Source organism: Leopardus geoffroyi, chromosome C3 (assembly GCF_018350155.1).
Source record: "Leopardus geoffroyi isolate Oge1 chromosome C3, O.geoffroyi_Oge1_pat1.0, whole genome shotgun sequence".
NCBI classification, from domain to species: domain Eukaryota; kingdom Metazoa; phylum Chordata; class Mammalia; order Carnivora; family Felidae; genus Leopardus; species Leopardus geoffroyi.
Window position 1 is genome coordinate 132,316,282 of NC_059338.1, and position 13,527 is coordinate 132,329,808.

Consider the following 13,527-nt stretch of genomic DNA (forward strand, 5'->3'; position numbering starts at 1 on the left):
TTATTCATCAAATCCTAAATCTAAATACCATAGAGACACATTTTTGTCAATTCTCTAAGCATTCTATTTTGGCTGGGTTAATTTCAAAGAGTATTGTGTATGTATTCAACATAACATTAATTACTCAAATGCTCTTTGAGTTTAATGACGTTTTTATCCCTAATAAAAAATGAGACGTCATTCTTAGAGTAAGGAAATGGCAGTAATTTACCTACCATCACAAAGCATTCTGGAGGTAAAAACAGAATAAAAACCAATGGGTTCTGATTTTTTCACCCATTTGTTCTATATCAAATTGCCCCTTCCATATTTTTACTAGAATATCTAAAAGACTTATTGACATTAACACGTCCTAAACTGAATTCTTTATCCCAGCCTGTTCAAGCTTCTTCTTCTCGCTGTTACACATATTTAATGAGTGGCATTATCATTTGCTCAGGTTTTCAGATCAAAAACCCATGTGTCATTATAGAAGTTATAACTTTATATCTTTCACCAGCTTTGGAAAATTTGTACTTCCATATTTTCAAGTATGGCATTGGCTCCATTTTCTTTTCCTTCCTTTTGGGACTCCAAAAAGCAATATGCTAAACCTTTCCACCAGGTTTCACATATCTCTTACACATTTTCCATACTTTTGCCTCTTTATGTATGCTTCATTTCTTTTGATTTATCTTTCTGTTCATTAATCCTCTTTTGGCTGTGTCTGATGGACTGTTAAACCCAACTAATAAGTCCTTAATTTTAATTATTTTATTTTTCAGCCTTAGAATTTCTATTTAAAACTTCATTGTATTTGGTTATCTACTGAACTTCACCATCAAGTCCTCTATTTTTTGTGCATATTAATGACAGTGTTTTTTTTTCAAGTTCATGTCAGATACCCAGATAACTGTTATCACTAAGTTTCCTCTTTTTTTTATTCTATGATTTTCTTGGTATTAAGTTAAATAACTTAAACTCAGTCATATTCTTATATGCTTGCTAATTTTTGATTGCAAATCAGAAATTTGAGGGGTGCCTGGGATGTTCAGTCAGTTAAGCGTCCACCTTCAGCTCAGGTCACGATCTCACAACTGGAGAGTTCAAGCCAAGCATCAGGCTCCGCGCTGACAGCTCAGAGTCCAGAGCCTGCTTCAGATTCTGTCTCTGTCTCCCTCTGCCCCTCCCCCACTCACTCACTGTCTCTCTCTCTCTCTCTCTCTCAAATATAAATAAGCATTAAAAAATTAAAAAAAAAAAACCAGAAATTCGAGATTCTGTTATTTTCCTCAAGAGAGTGTACTTTTGCATTTAGCAGGAAATAGGAGAAAATCTTAAGAAATCAGGCTTTGAGCTGATTGTGACTTGATCTTCAGTCTTAGGAAGTCTGGTCCATTTATAGTTCACATTTACTTATAGGATATATCCCTTCAGTGGTCCCAACAGAACATTTGAGGTGTTTCCAGCCCCCCCCCCCCCATCTTGATAAGGCTTGAACTCCAAGTTTTGTCTCATTAGCTTCATGGGAGTGCTGAGGGTTCTGCTCAGCTTGTCAGCCTCTATGCCACCACATGTGGATCTGTAAATATCACAAGGTGGAAAGCAGCATTGAATGTTGGGCTCAGTTTCTGTGCTCTTTTTTGTGGGGGGAGAAGAGTGGTTCCTGGAATCTCCCATTTTGGCTGGTGTGGTAGTTCTATGATGCCTGTATACCTATGTGTTTAGCAGTTTATTCAGCTTCCCTACTTCATGATGCATGGTCTGATAAATTCTAATCCACCATAGCCCGAGCATAACCCACAGGAGTCAATCTTGATGTTTTTCTTTCTCTTATATCATATCCATGTTTGATCCATCATGAAGTGTTGTGGGTTCTGCTGTCCAAATATATCCTGAATATAACCCAGTTATCACTATCTATCTCAAGCCAACATCACCTTCCACTTACATAACTGCAATAGCCTCCTAAATAGTAGGGAATTTCGCTTTAGGTGAAAAGTCAGCTTTTATTTTGAAACAGAGAAGGAATATATAATCGTATGGATAAAGTTGCATGTGTATATTTGGTGTTGATTAAAAATATAAGAAGGTTCCTCTTCAGTCCTCTCTATTTTCTCTGTAACTTAGGAGGTAAGGTAATCTACAGGGGAAGGGGAAGAGGTAGAGGTCAGGGGTTTAAGAAGAGTAAGAAAGTGGTTTGATTTGATTTAATGATTGAACTAATTTAATGCAGCATCGTTGAGACCCCCCACTGGGTCACGAATGTAGTAGAACTAACTGCCATGTTCTATGACCCAGAGGAAGTAAGTGGTTGGGCTGACCAAATTTAATGATTTGTGAGTAAACAAAGGAACTCTAGGTTATTGGAAAGATTGTTTTCCTACTGGAATGATTGCCTGCAAGCTCTAATTCCAACAGGACTGAAATAAAAACAGCAAGGGTCATATATTTGTACAAAGTAAAATGGTCTGTGACCTAGAGGTTTCAAATGAGAGGAAAAAAGCATTATAGCAAGAAGAAGTACATGAACAGATAAACCAAGAGCAGTAGAGTTGTGGTCAGACCTGGACTCAAAAACTAGTGATATTAGAGGTGGAGAAATTGCAAATGGCGACAGAGTCTGAGGTGAGGCTGTCACGTAGGTGACTGATGTAGAGTGGAAAGTGAGGTGAAGAAGAGGGAAAAAGTGAAAGTTCTTGGTGATGGCTGTTGACCTGTGGGCACTGAAGTAACTCAAGGTGTTGGCAGGGTTTTGGGTGGAGAGAAAGACCATCAGCCAAAGTCTTTCATTGGCTGAGAGGTTAGAAGAGTGGCTTAGTGGAACAGCATGGGCTTCAAACAGGAAATTAATAACCTGAGAAGAGCGGTGGGGAGAAAGTGACTAGTGTGAGACTTTAGAAAATAGACAGCTACTTGTCATGCTTCATGAAAGTAGCTTCATGAAAGTAGCTCCAAGTCTCAAGCTGGGCCAAGGACAAAAACATACAGGACATTTGGGGCATGACTGTAGAGTGAAGGGTCAAGTGTATATAACAGAGAGCTTCCTGGTTGTCTTCCATCCTTGAGACCCTAGGATAATAAGGCATCCAGATGCTTTTTAAATAAAGTATAGCAAAAATTCTCATTTATTTTCTGGAGGATGAAATTAGTTGTGGTATCAAAAGTGTCTGAATATGAAGAAAAAATGCTGCCACTAAATAACTGTCTCAACAGTGAAGGAGAAAAGGACATTATTAGACATTTATTATTTCTGAAGAATTTCAAGGAACATGCTACTTATAAAAATGACTCCCATAAGACGAAACAGCAATGTGCTCATTTTGTTGAAGTGTCATTTCTGTGCCTATGGAATTATTTGTGTGATTTCTCTTAGTAATGTGCCCATCACAGCTTCAGTTTTTTACTAAAACTATGGCCATAATTCTATTATATGTACCTTCCAGAAAGAGGTAGAATATGGTCTTCATTTTAAATAGAAATTTGGAATAAGAAAAATGCTTTCACCTGTTGCTTAGAGAGCCCCAGATTAACCAGAAATATCTTGATTCACTCTTTCATTTTCTTCAATTGACATTTAGTAAATATCTCATAAGTGCAGCCTACTGTTTTAAAAACCAAAGACTATGCTACAAAAAGAAAAAAAGAAAAGAATGAGATTTATTCTCCATAACACTTATTTTCTTTCTGATTGTGCATACCTCTTCTCAAAACTAAGACTTGTTAATGAAAAGACAAAAATGGTCATGTAATTTGATCCAAAGATCAGCAATAATCCAGAATAACGTGGATTTCTGGCAACATACCAAATGGTGTAAAAAAAAAAAAATCATTAGGTTTTAAAGATCCTTGCACATTTGTTTTCAATATGCTCTGATATCAAGATGGGTATTAATTGATAAAAATCGTGACTTTTTTCATGAAATCACCAGCTTATTCCATAAGCTACAGAATAAAAAATCTTTAGGTTGATTAAATCTTTGCTTATAGATAGGGTGACTTTCCCTCCCTCAATTCCTAGGACAATCTCTTGTTGTTCTGAATAGCACTCTCAAAAATATCCTGGTTTGAAAATAAAATATATGGTCAGGTTACTTATAGATAACTGAGCCACAGAATCATATGTAGAACTATGTTACAAAAGAAACAAAGAAAATACATAGGAGCCATATGCAAATTGTAAATTATATTATAATATTCAAGTTAAAATTTTCTATCCATAACTAACTGTGGATTCTCTCTTAGTATTTTTTGAGTGCTATTTTTTGCATTAATTACTTGAAAATGAAGACAGTGTTGATTAATGGGAACTTGAGTTTTAGAACAGGTTTTTAATGAGTGGTGACATATGATATTTATCTGCAGAATCAGTAAAAGCTATTAGCTTTTGGTTCCACCGCAGAGAGACAGCAGCATGTTATGCATGATATCCAGAAAAAACACTAAAGTAGTTTAACGAGCAAATTTCATTGTACCCTCAGGGGTGATTTTTAGTCAAGATCACTCCAAGTCTGCTATAACAAAGGTCAGAACATAAAGAACACAGACGTACTGTCCAAAGTGCCTTGATCTTTTCTTGGTGACTTACAGTGTAACTGTCCCCCACAACATTCTCAACTGACAGTCTTTCCTTTAAGTCTGGAAATATTTTTATATTTTCTTTCACTTATTCTTCCCACTGGCATTTGTTAAGTTGTTGCATGAAAATTATTCATACACACCCTTGGCTTTAAAATAAAGAAAGATTTGTCCTGAAATCACTTTTTAGAGTTAAATCTGTTTGGATAAATTATCATCCTATTTAAGCCAATGAAGCAAAATTACCCCCTGGGTTTCTGGGGTTAAGAATTTGGCCTAACAAAATGATAGCTCAAGTCTCAGTAAATGTCAGTTCATTAATAATTTTTATGTGCAGTACCGTAAAGATGCAATTTCAAGAAATTCAATTCCACCTAAAGATGTTCAAATGATATTGTAAGAATTTACCATGACAGAGTTAAGAGTGGATATATACCCATTTTGTAGATGAAAAAGCTGATGTTCAAATATAAAAATCACAAGGGAGGGGGGAAAAAAAACAAGAAATGTATAATCCAGGCTTCTGCTGTGTGGAAAATAGAAATTTAATATTTGGGGTTTTTTTGTTTGTTTGTTTGTTTTAAGAGATTGGAAAGGCCATGGGGATTCAAATTCTATTGGTCTTTGTTTTACTCCAAGCCAAGAATTCTACTAGGTGCCTAATCTACATTATCTAATTTAATTCTTTTTTTTTTTTAAGTTTACTTATTTATTTTGAGAGAGACAGACAGTGTGAGTGGGATAGGGGCAGAGAGAGGGGGAGACAGAGAATCTCCAGCAGCCTTCGCATGGTCAACACGGAGCCCGTCACGTGGCTCCAACTCACGTACCTTGAGATCATGACCTGAGCTGAAACCAAGAGTGGGATACTTAACCGACTGAGCCACCCACCCTAATTTAATTCTTAACACGATGTTGTGAGGGAATGAAAGTTGCAAAGATGAATTTACCTCGGTTTTACGGAGTTAGGATTCAGACTGAGCTTTCTAACTGCACAGCGTCTGCCATCAACCAGGCTGCTTAACCATTTCCCAAAGTGAGATTGCCACCCATGATACTCAAAATCCTATGAGTCTACACTACCTCCATTTTGCAGATGGAGAAATTGAGGCCCTAGCCCTGTGTAAGATCACGGCTTTGTGTGGCTTTAAAGCAAAGCCTTTTCTCTGGTATCAGTGTCCCTCCTTAATCCCATCCCCTCCTTTAAATTATTTTACTTTTAGAAAAGCTAAACAATCAAGTGTTCTTCCATTCTCTTTTTGTATAGTCTAGTGTTTTCCTTCCCACCAAAGAGAATTTCTCCACGTGGCTAAAAACAAAAGGTTTTTTTTAAGGAGTTTATGTTCACGCAGTTATGGGTGGCCTACCTCTCCCTGTCTCAGTAAGAACCTTTTCCGATTGCAAACTGGCGTGATGTATGCACACATGATGTGCATGTGTGAAAGGTGGTGTAATTGGACGGGGGGGGGGGGGTGACACCATCTCTAACTGACATAATAACATATTTGCAAAGTAGCTATTTTTTATTTGCCCACTTTTCACCTGATATTATTTCACGTTATTGTATTATTTTCTGCACACTTTTTAGATTAGTGTAGACAAAGGTCCCAGTGTTTTGTCATTTCTCAATAAAATACTAGGCTCTGATTTCTATCTGTGTGGCTTCAGACAAGCTACTTCTCTGTGACTCATAAAATGGGAGTAATAAATGTGCCTACTCCAGAGGAGTGTTATGAGGATTAAAAGAGTTAATTCATATAAAGATCTGTAATTAGATCTCAGAATCCGTATAAAGAACCTGGCAATCAGATGATGAGATTTAGGATTATGATTTAAACACACACACACGCACACACATCAGAACCTTCCAATTATTTGTCCAGCTTTCCTTTTCCTTTGGCAATATCTTCATGGTAAATCTAAGTTTCATGAACACAAATTATATACCCTCCCCAAGTCGCAATCATTTTGTTTTTGAAATTGGAGAAATGTTGAACTATACTAGAAGTGACCCAAGACAAAGAAGACATTTTGAAACTCACAAAATAAAGAAGCTTACTACTAAAAAATGGCAGTAAACTTTGGACTGAAAACTGTGGTAAGAAATCATCTTGTCTATATTTACCATCAGTTGTCTTCTGAAGTAGATTATGGCTCTGATTATTGTCCCCCTCCGTAATAAATGAAATCTTGAATAAAATGATGGTACAATGTAATGCCTTCCAAAAAACTTAGGTAGATGAAATATAGCATGTTCCTCATAATACTGGGAAATCATGTTTTTGACAAAAGCAAACCAAATAATGATTTCAGACCAAAGAATATTAGCAACAGGTTAACCTTATCTACAAAAGAAATGTGATTGGCAACCATAACATTGAAGCAGTTGTCAGAACTAAGCACACTCCACTGTAGGTCCTCAAAGTAATAATATGATGGACTGGGAGCACCTGGGTGGCTCAGTTGGTTGAGGGACTGACTTCGGCCCAGGTTATGATCTTGCAGTTCATGAGTTTGTGCCCCACGTCGGGCTCTGTGCTGACAGCTCGGAGCTGGGAGCCTGCTTTGGATTCTGGGTCTCTCTCTCTCTCTCTCTGCCCCACACCCGCTTGCGCTCTGCCTCTGTCAATAAAAAAATGAATAAACGTTAAAAAAATTTTTTTAAATATGATGGAATGCAACAAGAACAAAGGCAGGATAAGCTTCCCGTATATGCTATCATTTTCAAGGATATCTGAAGTAGAAATGCTATAGCATACTCTTTCCCAAATATTTGTTGGCAAAATTAGATTTGTGTGTGAGCTTGAATACTTAACAGTATATATGTTTTGTCCCATATCGTGAGTGAAAAAGTTCCCTGGAGCTCCATTATTTCAAGCTATGTTTTGTTTTTGTTTTTGTTTTTGTTTTCTGTAAACTTTGCTGTTCCAGCAAGTACCATGAACTTTGTTGATTATCATTTTACACTGGCAATGCTTGCATTTTCTCTGCTCGGGAGGTGGTGCCAGAATATAACTCAGTGAAATCTGCCCATTCTGGAAAGATTGTTGATTGAAAGCAAACATAGAAGGTGAAGGAAGACAAACCCGCTCTTGAGTGGTTATTAACGCAGTATGTCACCGAACCCCGCATACAGATCTCTCACGCCCATATGTGTCGTGTGCCTGTATTTGTAGTCCCGAATCAACAATGTGACTGTTATCTTTTTCTATGTACATTGCATGTTCTGATTTAAAATTTCAAAATGCTTTCCCATGTCAATGACAATCTTAATAGAGTCCAATTAGTTCCACAAGGCACTTTCTGATGCGCAAGCCTCTGGCTTGATTGCGGTGAATGGTGGGTATTTCCTGTGTTTAAGCCCACATATGGATTGAGTAAGGTAGTGGCAGAGAGACTACTGTTTTCCTTCACTACATCTTCATTTCTTTTTCACAGGCTAAGCCTTTTTTGTTTTTCCTGGCTCTGTTGTCAAAATACTGACCAAAGTTTTGGCTCATGGCTTGGAACACCAGGCCAAAACAATCCTCTGGAAACTAGTGTGGCAAAATGTATTTTAATCTATACATTCACCGTTCACCCATGTGCATAACCACACCCATTGACCCACGCTGTGGTTTAAAAACAACATGGGTTTGCCCCCAGAACACTTTGATTTATATGACAAGTTTTTTCAAACCTGCTCTATCAACATTAAGAAATGTTCTGAGGCTTGGTTTCATCACATCTCTTGCCGGGTGGGGTGGGGGGGAAGCATTAACTACACGAGGATCATTTTTGGTTCTGTTTTTAAAAACAAGGTGAATTCCATGCGCATTCCGCAGGATTTCTTTGAAAATGTATTCAAATAATAGGCTATTTTGATAACACGTGAAAACTATGTCTGAATCAGAGAGCAGTTAATGCAATTATTGAAAGTATTTCCTAGCAGGTTACAAATAAGAAAAGATTAAGAATTTTCTTTGAATGAGTCATCATATTTTTCCTTTTAGACTAATTCAAAATGATTAATTCCCCTAAGTGTCAATTTGCATTCCCCGCCCCCTCCCTTCCAGGAGTGCTGGTTAGTTGTTTGTTAACTCTATTTCACAATACAAAAGCATAAAGAGTTGATCTCCCATCGAGCTTTGGATATTGCTTGAGAGATAAGATTGTTCAAAGGTATTCTGAAGAACTTAACTAACAGTGGATCTTATTCTTAATTATTCATCCATTTCATTTCCGCCTTTGTATATCTAGTAAATCTACATTTTAAAATTCTGAACTGATGAATATTTTAATGAATGTTAATTGCTTCTTATTTCAACAAAAGCAGATTTTGATTTGTGTCTCAAAGTACCTGCTCCACTCAAGATGTTTGTGTTAAACAAAACGACACTGGAAAATTTTGCTGAATTACTTAAATTTGCCACCTGGATTTTCTCCCAGATGAACGGCAAGAGCTAAAGTGGTCCAAAAAATGTCCTTTGACTTTAAATTACGTATTAAAAGTTTTCAGCAAAATGCAATTTATAGTGTGTGCCGCAAAAAATTTTACGGTTCCCCCTCCCTCTGCTGAAAGAAAGAGAAAGAGAGAGAGAGAGAGAGAGAGAGGGAGGAAGGGAGGGAGAGAAAGGAGGGGCAAATTTCCTTTAAATCCTTAAGTCTCTCCTCCCTCCCCCTCCCTCTCCTCTCTCTCATATCTGACTACCTAAGTCTTAGTAACATATCTCTAGTAGGTCTGGCAGGATTAAGTTTTCAAAGCCCCCAAATCTAGATCCTCCTTTTTGAAAGTGAAGTAAATGTTGATTTGGGAACGTGGCATTCGACAGAAGGTGGAAAAAAGAACGGGAATGAGGGGAAGGCATGGCGTTCCCATTGCTGGTGACCTACTTCGGGCTATCTGCAAATCGTAAATACATCGTTTATAAGATATTCTAGTTAGTTCGAACCTCTAGACTTGATCTGTTCCCTCTTCTCACCCCAATTACCATTTCCTAAACTGCAAATAAGCTTCCATAAACCAGAGACATTCCCAGTTCCAAATCCATTGGTACTTTCAGATTCCATCCGGGACTACTGATACCACCTAAAGGCTTTCAGGCACATTTAGGACAAGGATTTAAGATTTTGAACCAGAGGCAGCTTTTGGCGACTTCACTGTCTGCGGGTGTGGAGCCTGCAGTTATCAGGGTAGGCGCGCTCTCTGTGCTCTCTGAGCACCAAGCATCCTTGACTGCCAGCCGCGGTCTTCACCTGGAATCCATTGAGGCTGCACAACCCAGTCCAGGCGCCAAAGTGATCCCTCTGCCCAAATACATGCACCCCACCCCGGGGTGCAGGAGGGAGTGGTGACGATGTCACCTCGTTTCGCATATCTCTGGGTTGGAGCCTGGCTTGTAACCTGTCAAGGCAAGTCCACAAATGCATTAGAGGTCCAACAGGGTACCTGGACCTCCTACACCTAAGTGAGCTGTAATTTTAATAAGCTGGATCCTATTTTGCAGTGCCTCTCACTTCATAGGAAACAGGGAAAAACTGAAAATACCTTGGGCAGAGAAAACAAAACTGTTATTTGTGGGCAAGAGAGTTTGGTTTGGTTTTGGTTTTTAGTCTGTGACCGGTGATCTGTTCAAATGTTGGTCCTAGAAATACTGGATATTGAATCACCGAAGTTTTTTATTAACTATACAACTAATACGATAATCCTCGAGAGGCTGAAAAGAATCAGAAAATTATTATATTGCACTTACTTTATTAGGATTGTGCAATTGATCACCTATTAATACATTCTTATTCTGTAATGCAACAGGAATACATCTGTTTTTAACTTGCTGTATAGATCATTAGTCTACCAGTCTTTCTGATCTGTTTCTGCAGTGGCAGAATAAATATCATAATTAGTGCTATTTCTGTGCTTGTATGTTCCACTTTTGTACACGTTTAGAGATGTTATTGGGTCTGTTAATGTGATGCTGGTTTTCAACTCAGGTGATTAGTGTAGGGAATTAAGTGTGTCTACTCATTATCCACTGGAGATGGCAAAGACACAGCAGACAATCAGAATCATAATTCCAAATGAAAATAAAGGATGATTCTTTAAAAGTGTTTAGAAGGGTGCACGGCAGGGCATATTTTCTTTCTTCCTGGCAAGAGTTTGTAACTGGATACGTTAACATTACTGAGAACATGAAAACATGAAACAAAAGTATTGATTCAAGAATTCACTGAAGAATCCCAGGGCACACTGGCTGGTTTTCCTTTATTCTTTCAAAGTACAAGCATTATTGGTTGTTTATGGCAGACAGGTACAACTTGGCTGGTCCTTCCCTTTATGCATGTTTCAACGTACATGAAAGAAAGTGTTATTTGTATTGTTAAATTTACATTATCTCCTCTTTAATCGCATCAGCTGCTAACTAGATCTAGAAATAATGACATTTAAAGGGAAAATGGCAACTATCTCCAGAAGACTAGAGTGTAATGGAGGAATCTAATGAATGTAACCTCATAATCTTCCCTAATGGCTGAGTTTCATCATTCCCACAGATGGAGCTTGGAGAATTAAGAGTGCTGTGCCTCCCCACAGACTCCACAGATTGGCTGGCCAAGGGGAGATTTTTCTTTATGTTGCTTCAATTCACATATTGGCAATGTCTGCTCGAACTATACTAGGAAGACAAAGTGTGTGGCATTAAAAGGTGAAAGTGAAAACCCCGTTATTGCAAAAAGTCTTGCCTGTAGTTTTATACAGTGGAGGCAAAACAAAATCTCTTTGTTGAGAGACGTGGGACCAGGAATTTCAGATTACCTATAAATATTCTTTTAGGTTTAAATTGCAACAGAAAGGGAAATAAGGCTTAACCTCAGGAAAATGAGAGATTTGCACGTGTCTACAACTCGGCTTAGAAATGCCCTTATTCATTTTTTTCTCTCCTGAATGATTGGTAATATTTCCTGGAACTTTTCCTAGTCTAAGGAAATGGAAAGATGTGGGGATCCTGTGCGGGCACACCTACAACAATAGAATAGGAGATGTATTTTTTAAAATACTTGGGTCATAAGAATAGTTTCACTGTTTGATTTCTCCGCTACAATGCCTACTACCCTAGACATTATACGATGCCCAAATTCATTATTGGTGAAGAAAGCTGGGTGCATCTCAGTCATTTTGTTCCAAGGAAGCCACTTCCTTTCCTTTGTCAAAAAACTATATGTTCATTTACGTACCATAATTGTGAATATGAGCACGGGTTCATGTTTCTCTGATCACACTGATCATTTAGTCTCGGAAAATATGGACAACAGTGTCTGAGGGAACGCCAATGTCAGGTCCTATCCATATTGTATGTGTATTCGATGGGCTAATAATCATGAAATTGAAATTATTTGCTTGGGTCTCATGCAAATCTTAGAAATAGGGAAGACGGTAGTCGCTGAGGGCTCACTAGAAGAAAAAAACAACAAATAATAATAATAAACATAAATAATATGTTACCCATATTATTGCCAACACTGGCATTTACTCCTTCAATGATCATTGCACTTCTCTGTACCAAGCCCTGTGTTGGAGGCAAAAATTGTGAAGGTGCCCCCACAACGAGTGTTCTTTTGGGTCAGACTGTGGTTTTTAAGTTGCTGATCTAAATTTCGAAAACACCCCACGTCACTCTCTACCTTCCCCAAACTTCCCAATCCGTCTTCTGGAGGAGGGCGTCTTTACCTGGAAAAAGCCCCATGGGTCTTCTTGTAGCCCTGGGCTGACGAATAACGACCTCCCTAGATGCATTAGCAAAGGTGTTGCCCCAGTGAGTGGTAGCTGGGCATCGTTGGACCTCATTCAGCCCAGCCAGTTTACTGCCTTGGCGGAAAGAACTGGAGACAGCCTGGGCGAGGCTGAGCGGTCTCGGTTCTTCCGCACTTTGCCCCGCCTCGCCTCGCCTCCTTCCTTCCCGGGACGGTGTACCACGGTCCCCCTAGGGTGGTGGCGGCCCCGGATATTCTACAAGGCTTTAGCTGAAGGCAACAGGGCGCTTGGAGTCTGTCTGAGGGTGGAGGTGTGGTCTTGTCTTCAAGTCGTGATGCACTGCACGCACGCTTTTTTCCGCTTAGACTATTTGTTCACGGTGGGGGGTTGGTGAGAGCGATGCTAAGGCTTCTCCAGGCGACCTTTAAGAGCTCCACCCCTGTCTTCAAAAGGAAGGTTTGTACTTGCCGGCGGTTAAGGCCTCCAAAAAAAAAAAAAAAAAAAAAAAAAAAAAAGTGGGGGATGGCCATAAAGGAGAGAGGAGACTGAGGAGGAAGGCTTTACTCATTGTAACTTTCGGCCGGCGGCAGTTTTTGATCCTAAGGAAAGGGTACGGACCACATTAAACTCCCCAGAACTGCAGAATGAAAACTGAGGTGGGGGTGGGGACTGGAGAACAAGCATTCTCAGAAATCTGTATGGAAGGGAGGAGGGCGAAGAGCTTCTGGTTCTCTGGAGTCTGTTCGTAAAAGGGCATCTGAACTGGGTTTGGGAACATTGTCCCCTGGCCTTGGAGCGCGTGGAGTGGGCGGAAAGTATCCTGGCACGTGGTTACGCGTCGGTTAAAGCGGGTGCGGGGCGATTCCGACCTGGCTTCCCGCTCCCGAGTCTGCGACCCCCTGGCTGGGTGTCCACTCATTGAACCCAGGTCCAACGACGACTCCCTTCGCGCCAGGCTCTATTCAGGACGCTGGAGAAAACAGCCCTGTCATCTGAGGTCACTTAACCCCTGGGAACGTCAGTGTCTTCATAGGCAGCGCCGCAGGGAGGGACGGCTGCAGGGCCGCTATGATCCCTTCCAGCTGTCAAATATGACACGGGCGCGAATGGGTGTGCCCTCCGCTGACGGATGAGCCCCCTACTCTCGGCGGTGGGCGGGGAGAAGGACCCGATAGGCCATTTTGCTTCGGTCACTTCTAGGCAGGCGAGATACAAATGTTCCTGATGCTCAGCCTGCAAGACAA